General features: G+C 31.8%; 1 protein-coding gene across 5 annotated transcripts in view; it reads left to right on the top strand.

Moving 5' to 3' along the window:
* The window catches only part of LOC149130841 (anosmin-1-like), a 779297-nt gene that overhangs the window by 288093 nt on the left and 481204 nt on the right, over positions 1-10000 (top strand). The window lies entirely within an intron of this gene.

Genomic DNA, 10000 nt, shown 5'->3' with positions numbered 1-10000 from the left:
TTATTATTATTATTATTATTATTATTATTATTATTATTATTATTATTATTATTGTTGTTGTTGTTGTTGTTGTTGTTGTTGTTTTTGTTGCTGTTCTTATTATTATTTGTTCCAGTTGTTATAGAAGTAGTAGTAGCAGCAGTAGTAGTTTTGGTTTTGTTTTATATTCACCGTACCATTGAGTTCATAAATACACACACACACACGCACACGCACACGCGCACACGCACAAGCACACACGCACACGCACAGTCACACTGCATTACAACTTCAGTAAGTGTCTTCTGCTATAGCCTCTGGCTGAGCAAAGCCTTGTGAGTGGATTTGCAGACGGAAACTGAAAGAAGCCTGTCGTATACCACTGTGTGTGTATGTGTGTGGTGTGTATGTGTGTGTGTGTGTGTCTTTGTGTCCGTGTGTCGTACTGTCTGCGGTTGTATTTATATCTCCGCAACTTAGCTGGAAAATTTTCGTCTACCACTGACATAATCACGTTTTGAAACACAACACCTCCATACGCGATATTATCTTCCAACCAATATGGCAGTTAATTTCACTTTCGCAATGTCTTAGCATTAGACAGGGGACGCTATACATATATACTATATATGTATATATATATATATATATATATATATATATATATATACCTATATATATTATATATATATATATATATATATATATATATATATATATATATATATATATATATATATATATATATATATATATATATATATATATATATATATATATATACATATATATATATATATATATATATATATATATATATATATATGTCTATATATATATATATATATATATATATATATATATATAGTATATATATTAGATATGTATATATGTATGTGTATATACATATGTATTTATATATTAAATAGTGCAATAGTGCACTGTTGTTCCACTATCCTATATTTATATATATATATATATATATATATATATATATATATATACACACACACATATATACATGTCATGTGTATTAAACTACTCTATCCGAAGCGCAAACTTGCAATAAAATACGACACTTTGATTTCTGAAATTTGTTTTAGATCTGTATGCGTGCGCGTGCGCGCATGCGCGTGAGTGTTTGAGTGTGTGTGTGTGTTGACAGATTCCTTAAACGTTTTGTGCCTTCCGTAGTTATATCATTTTAATGCTACGTTTCATATACAGAAGCGAGAAACGACATCGCAGTTTAAATAACTTCGCCTTTTTAATATATGCGCTGAACCAGCTGCCTCTGACAGCACCAGTCTCAGCTCATATAAACTTGCCGGTTCTCAACTCCTCTGAGGACGGTTCTATGCAAATTTCATCATACGAATCTGCTAGTTTATGTATTGTTGTAATTGATTTGCTTGTCTCCGCAAATTTTCAAAACCTGAAAACTGAAGTACTGTCATGATGTTGGCAATTTTCTTCGGGGTAATTGATCTTGGTAAACTGTGATGACTGTTAGCTCTTGACGTTCGTTTGCGTATTGCTGTTGTTGTAGTAGTAGTAGTTGGTGGTGGTGGTGGTGGTGGTGGTGGTGGTTGTGGTCGTAGTCGTGGTCGTGGTAGTGGTAGTGGTAGTGGTGGTGGTGGTGGTGGTGGTGGCTTTTCTGGATGTTGTTGTATGTTGTTTTAGCTGTAGATTCCATTGTTGATGTTTGCGTTGCTTGTATTTTGTTTTTTAGCGCTTGCAACTGTGATGGGTTTTCAGTAAAAGATCTAATAATAAGAAGAAGAATATGGAGGAGGGGGAGGAGGATAAATTGACGATGACGACGACGTCGACAGCAACAACAACAACTAATACTACTACTACTAATCCGACAACGACAATGATGATGATGATGATGGTAGAGGTTGTAGATTCGTATAACTTTTCATGTTATTTTTAGTTATGTTGCAGCTAGAGTTGTTGCTATTATTATTATTTTATGTTTGACTTTTGTTTTGCATTTGTACAAGTTGGATCCAAGTCTCACCCAGAGACCTCAAGAGACAACAAGTTAGAAGTTCATGTAGGTGTTATGCCTAGGGTACCATATATTTGGATTTGTACAGTTTTGTTCAAGTGAATGTTTAAGAAACCATAAGAAAATTATGTGTTTGCTTTAAAATTTGAGATCACATAGACAGTATTTTACGTAGGATATGGGCAGTTCCCATGAGCACTACCTTTTGAACTTCAGCCATTTTGGGGTTTCCTGGTATCTGAGCTAGGTAGTAATCAGCCCGTTTCGCTGTCATTCCCAGGGCACCTATGACAATAGGTATTGTTTTCGTCTTCAGATTCCACATTTTGCTAATTTCTATTTCAAGATCTTTATATTTGCCCAGTTTTTGGTAGGTCTTGACAGATACGTTTATATCGATTGGGACAGTCATATCAATGAGGAGGCATGATTTTTGTCTGAAGTCTTTCAGTATGATGTCTGGCCTATTTGCGTCTATCTTTCTGTCAGTTTGAATGGTGAAGTTCCAGAGGAGTGCAATGTGATCATTTTCAAGTACTGGGGGTGGTTTGTGTTCCCACCAGTTTTTATCATGGGGCAAGTCCAGGTTTTTGCATATTACCCAGTGAATATATTGTGCAGCTCTATCATGCCTGTTGAGATACTCTGTAGGCGCAAGCAGACTGCACATGGAGACAACATGATCGATGGTCTCATTTTGTTGTTGGCATATACGACATAATGGGGAGCTGTCGTTCTTTAATATGTTGGCCTGGTAGTTCTTTGTAGGTAGGCATTGATCTTGGGCTGCTGTGATAAACCCCTCTGTTTCTGATTTCAAGCCAGAGGCCATTAACCATTGGTGGGTAAGGGCTTTGTCAATATCTGCATTATTCGCTCTCTTTGGGTATTTGCCATTGAGAGGTTTTCCATGCCATTTTTCAGTCATAATAGCTAAGGCAGCAATTTTAGCACGGGTTTTCAAGCGCTTAGCTTTTCCTGCAGGTGTTTCTAGTTCGTCTAATTCTTGAATTTGTTGCAATTGGAATTATTATTATTATTATTATTATTATTATTATTATTATTATTATTATTATTATTATTATTATTATTATCATCATCTTCATTGTCATCACATCGCCATCATCTCCATCATCTGCATCATCGTTATCATTATTAAAATTTATCATTATTGTTAATAATATAATTTTAATAATAATAACAGTAATATTAACAATAATAATAACAATATCAATAAAAATAATAACAACAATAATAACAATAATAATAACAATATTGATAATAATAATAATAATAATAATAATAATAATAATATCCTCAACTCCATCGTCATCATCTCCATCAACATCATTATGATCATCAGCATCGTCGTTTAATTTAATTATTATTATACATCTAAAAATTATGATTAATATTATTACTATTTCTATTATTACTACTACTATTATTAATGTTAATTATTAATATTGTCGTTGATATAATTGCAGCATTTCTCAAAAGAATGATCACTTCAGGCAAATCTAAAATTCAGTTGAGACTCAATCTTCTTTCTACTTGCAAGCGACAACAACTTTATAGTTTCATTCAAAGCTACAAAATGACAGGCATGTAGATATGTGTGTGAGAGAGAGAGAGAGAGAGAAAATACACCTTTATATGTGCTCATGTATAGAAACGTACATATGCATGCATATGTTTTTAAATTCATACAAATATATATATATATATATATATATATATATATATATATACGAACTTGTGTGAACGCGCGCATGTGTGTATACTAATGCGCATGTGTATAGATATGTATGCAAGTATGCGTGTGTGCACTTGTGCATTTTGTTTCACAAAAGAGGAAAAGATTCGTCAATAATTATTATAATGTATAATTAATTATTTATACACAGATAGCACTATCGTTAGCGTTTTAAACAAGGTTTCTTATAACAGTAATATATTTGGCTGGTCGGTCTTTGAGTTACCATATATATTAGGAGAATGGTGTACACTTTGATTTTAATCCTGTTTCTGAGTATAAGAATATGCTGTGTATATTATCCATATGTGATGTTCTTTCAACCACATATATGTCATTTCAATGACATCTAATGTTCATGTATATACAGCAGAGCCTTTGATAGGAATTTTCTATTGAGATGATAACATAGTATATTAATACTGATGGTTTCAGATCTTTGATTGTCGTTGCGGGGATATATAAAAGCCTATGTTATCTAAACGAGTACAACTATATTTTAGGGTGTTCTTTTAAGATATATATCTGGTGTTATCTATGTTTGAGGTGGTTATCACTGAGAGGAAATTGTATGCTATATATTTTTAGATACATTTATGGCATATGGCGGGTTATACCTGATTATTTTCCTATATCTATCTTTAATGTCTTCTGTGTGTATTGCTTGATGTACGTTCCTTTATATGTAAATCAACGACAGGGTTAGCGGCTTTATTGAATATTTACTTTCAGCTGGTATGTTTGATATTTGCTTGCTAATGTTATCACTAAGATGTTTTGTAATATGTAGTTGGCGTTTATAACTCTTATTAATCTATATTTCCTTCATATACGTGCCTCTATATGTATGTGTAGGCATGCGTGTACGCGCAAGGATATGAAATATAGCTGTTTAAACGTGCATGAAATTGTGTATATCGGTGTATGTATATATCTGATATCTATAGCGCTTGTCAACATGTATCTTTAAATAAGTGCGATATATGAAAGTGTTTGTTTCTAGCAACAGGTACTAGAAGAGATGGAGCGAAAGGGAGACAAAGAAAGACGGGAGAGATAAGTAGCGAGGAAGTGAGTTTCAGAGGATTACACGAAATAGGAAGTGCATTGTCCATATTGTGGTGATAACGATGATGAGGAGGTGGAGGAGGAGGAGGAGGAGGAGGAGGAGGAGGAGGACGAGGAGGAGGAGGAGGAGGAGGATGACGGAGATGATATGAGGACGTAGATGACGAATATGATGATAACGATGATGAAAATGAGGATGATGATAGCTACGTCGACAACGATGATAACCATAGCCATGGTGATGAGAGTGATGATGATGATGATGGTGATGATGATGATGATGATGACGATGATGTTGATGTTGATGATGATGAAGATGATGATGATGATGGTGATGACGATGATGATGATGATGACGACGATGATGTTGATGTTGATGATGATGATGATGAAGATGATGATGATGATGGTGATGACGATGATGGTGATGACGATGATGACGATGATGATGATGATGATGAGACCATGAGGCATTTGGTGTTGGAGTGGATTTTATCATTATAGTCAACATTCTGGACATCATGATCACTCGAATGTACTAAAGTAATTAGCTCGATGTGCCAGATATAGAAACCAAGTTTTTCTCATATCTCAAGCAGCTCTCTTAGAAGACAGAACACGCTGGATTAGGATTTGGATTTTTCAATAAAACATATGGGATGATCAGAGAGGGCAGTCCTTACTCTTTTACTTGTTTCAGTCATTTGACTGTGGCCATGCTGGAGCACCGCCTTTAGTCGAGCAAATCGACCTCAGGACTTATTCTTTGTAAGCCTAGTACTTATCCTTGGTGGGGGGACAAACAGATACACACACATGCATATATATATATATATATATATATATATATATATATATGAAGGGCGTCTTTCCGTTTCCGTCTACCAAATCCACTCACAAGGCTTTCGTCGGCCCGAGGCTATAGTAGGAGACACTTGCCCAAGGTGCCACGCAGTGGGACTGAACCCGGAACCATGTGGTTGGTAAGTAAGCTACTTACCACAGAGCCACTGCTGCTGATGATGATGACGGAGAAGAAGAAGAAAGAAACAAAGAAAGAAGAAGAAAAAGAAGAAGAATAGCATTATTTATAAGCCCCATGATCATCGAAAATATGATTGCCATCATCATCATCATCATCATCATCATCATCATCATCATAATCCTCATCATCGTAATCGACATCAGTAGAAGAATCATCCTCATCATCTTCAAAACCAGTCAACCATCTTCATGTTCATCATCATCACAAACACCACCATCATTATCATCCTCATCATCATCACCATCATGATCATAAACATCATCACCATCATCATCACCTCTTCCATCACCACCACCACCATCACCACCACCATCATCATCATCACAATCATCATCATCACCGGTATTGTCTGCGATTGTTGAGCCAACAATAATGGTGTAACGTGAGGGATTATCTCACCCATGAATTCAGGGGTCAGAACGAGGCAAAACCGTCTGCAAGTTACAGTTCATTGGTTTACAGTACAACCGAACAAGATGGCGTACACATTAAATTCCAACGTCCATAAAGCCGGTTTATAGCCGTGTTGATAGAGGCCATATATGAATATATATATAGATTTATGTACTCAAACATATATATAAATATGTGTGTATATATATAAAAATATATATCTATACATGTACATATATGTATCAATAAATATGTATATATTCATACATATATATATATATATATATATATATATATATATATATATATATGTGTGTGTATATATATATATATATAATATATATATATATATATATATATATATATATATATATATATATATATATATATATATATATATACATATATATATATATATATACATATATACATGTACGAATATGTCTCTATTTACATAGAATTATATATTTGTATGTATGCATCACTTTCTCTCTCTCTCTCTCTCTCTCTCTCTCTCTCTCTCTCTCTCTCTCTTTGTGTATATATATTTATATATATACATATATATATATATACATATATATATATATATAAATACACACAAATGTATATATATAATTATATGGATATATATATATATATATATATTATTTATGTGTGTTATTTGGGTGTGTATATGCGTGTTTTTATGTATGATATATGGGCAACCATACTAATGAGTATTAATGTATATGTGTGTGTGTATTCGTGTGGAAACAGTAAGGGACGCAAATATGTAGGTATACACGAGCGCATATATATATATATATATATATATATATACATATATATATATATATATATATATATATATATATATATATTATATATATATATACACATACGCACACACACACACAAACACATATATATATATGTGTGTATGTGTGTGTGTGTGTGTGTGTGTGTTATATAAAAACATATATATATATATATATATATATATATAATATTGTCGCGTGTTGGAATATATTTATACAAGTGTATGTATATATATTAGCTAGCTAGCTAGCAAGATAGATAGATAGATAGATAGATAGATAGATAGATAGATAGATAGATAGATAGATAGACCCTACAAAACTATACCCGAAAGTTCTAGTGTAAAGCTAGTGTCTGCACTACAGAAATGGCTAGAAAGAAAGGAATCAACCTATTCTTAACGTACAACGCCACACAAACGCTCAAACACAAAAACAGACAAATAGACAAACAGGTACGTCATAGACCAGTTATAAATAGAAATAGACATCTGACTGATGACATACACATTTAATGCTTAATGATTCCACTTCCGGCAGCAATGTCGACATCAATCATATTGGCTCTGTTTACAATATGGGTGAAGCCATACAAAACAGCATCATTTCATTCCGATGATATAGCTTAAAAGGTCAACAATGTTTGGTCGTGGATTTAGGAATTATATTCAACCAAATAAATTGTTTGTTATTTTTTGTGAATATATGAAAAGTTTTATTTGGAAAAAGCATTAAAAAGTGGTGTAGATATAGTCATGAACACATGCTTTTGTAAACAGGTAAGTAGGTAGATACATGGGTAGATAGATAGACAGATAGAAAAATAATAGATAGATAGTTATAAACGTAATGTATGAATTCATTATACATATATATATATATATATGTGTGTGTGTGTGTGTGTGTATGTGTGTGTGTGTGTGTGTGTGTGTGTGTGTGTGTGTGTGTGTGTGTAAATATAATTATCTAAACATACCTACATATGTATATATATATATGTATGTATGTATGTATGTATATATATTTATGTATGTATATATGCCTATATAGATAAACAAAAAAATGGAGTTAAACGCAGGTGTTATTGGAATTTTTATACTTCCGACAGATGTTTCGAAGAAAACATTGGTATCATTCCAGAGGGAATAAAATAATGTAAAACAATGCGATCTTTTCGTCAGGGAAAAATATTTCCTTCGAAACATATGTCGGAAGTATAAAGATTTGAAAAACACCTGCGTTTAACTCCATTTCTTTATTTATCTATATAGGCATATATATATACATACATACATACATACACACACACACACACACACACACACACATATATATATATATATATATATATATATATATATATATATATATATATATATATATATATAAAATAAAAAAAGGGGCTTTATGATAATGTATAGAGGAATATATTATTTAAAAGAGTTCCAACTCTGTCTGTTTTTAATGTTTTATTTACATTCTTATAAAATTAATGTGGGATATAGAATATGGAATATATAAATAGTAAAATGAAATGAAGTATCGAATGTCTTATTGAATATATGAAATATTGAGTATTAAATATATATAGGAGCTAGTATACTATAGTTGACTGGCTGCCCTTTTGTCTTTTATACACATTCCTTTGGACAGCAGCAGTAGGTGTTTGGTTATTTTTAGAGATGATGTCAAACAATTTTTCAATGTTTATTTTTAGAAATGATGACATTTGAGATATTTTTTTGTGTTTTAGTTATAGGGATAAGATTTTTAAACCCCAAGTAAGATTAATTTAATCATTGTTTGTTAAGAGTGGGTTTGAATTTCTTAATAAAATCCTTTTCTTTGCGTTTTCTCTCAATTTCATTCAGGTTGTAAAGTTTATGGAATGGAAATATGATAAAAGTTTTTCGACCACATGTTGCCAGTTGGTTACTCAGTGGTATTTGGCGGACTTCTGGGTTTTTATCTGTTGTCGATGCACACGTGAGCGTTCCGATCGGAAGATGCGAACGATAGGTCTCACGAAGTTTATCATTTATCAAAGTGGTCTAATACATTGACTATAGAATTTGTATCACCATATACATACATAATAAATATATATATATATTACATACATACATACATACATACATATATATACATAAATTTATGTATATATATAAATACCTAGATAGATAGATAGATAGATAGATAGATAGATAGATAGATAGATAGATAGATAGATAGATATAAACTATATAATATATATATGCATATACACATATAAATATAGTTATAAATATAGTTATATATTTAGAATATGTGTGTGTCTGTGCGTGTATGTGTGTGTAGCATTCATCCTTTGTACATATTTTTATTTTGAACATTAGCGCAAGAGAAAAAGTAATACGCCAAGAAATTACTTCTTCAAAATATCTTTACTATTCATGTTTTTTAAGGCTATATATGGTTCTAAACTGTTGTTTATGTTACGAAGTTCGGCCCTTTTCTATCTCATGTTTTTTTTTTCTTTACATTGTCACTAACGTTGGAGAGATTTGTTTTTGCTGTTGCTATTTTTGTTGTTGTTGTTGCTATTGTCTGTGATGTTGTGTCCGTGTTATTTTAGCTATCTACGAACTTTTGGTTTGTAGATAATATTGTAGTTATTGTTGATGTTGCTGCTGTTTTGGTTCATTTTAGTCCTCTCATTCTAGGTATTTTTTTCAGCCTTTGATGTGAAATATTTGAAGTGGATTGTTTATGAAACGCGTCTTTTTATTTGCTGGTCGGCTGGTTTTAGTTTTCCTTATTTACTCGGTGATATATATCTATCTATATATGTGTGTGTAGATATGTATGTATATATATATATATATATATATATATATATATATATATATATATATATATATATATATATATATATATATATATATATATATATATATATATAT

The sequence above is a fragment of the Octopus bimaculoides genome, chromosome 27 (genome assembly GCF_046866305.1).
Source record: "Octopus bimaculoides isolate indiv1 chromosome 27, ASM4686630v1, whole genome shotgun sequence".
In the NCBI taxonomy this organism is placed as follows: Eukaryota; Metazoa; Mollusca; class Cephalopoda; order Octopoda; family Octopodidae; genus Octopus; species Octopus bimaculoides.
Note: the sequence above shows the minus strand (reverse complement) of the source record. Positions and strands in the feature narration are given on the sequence as shown.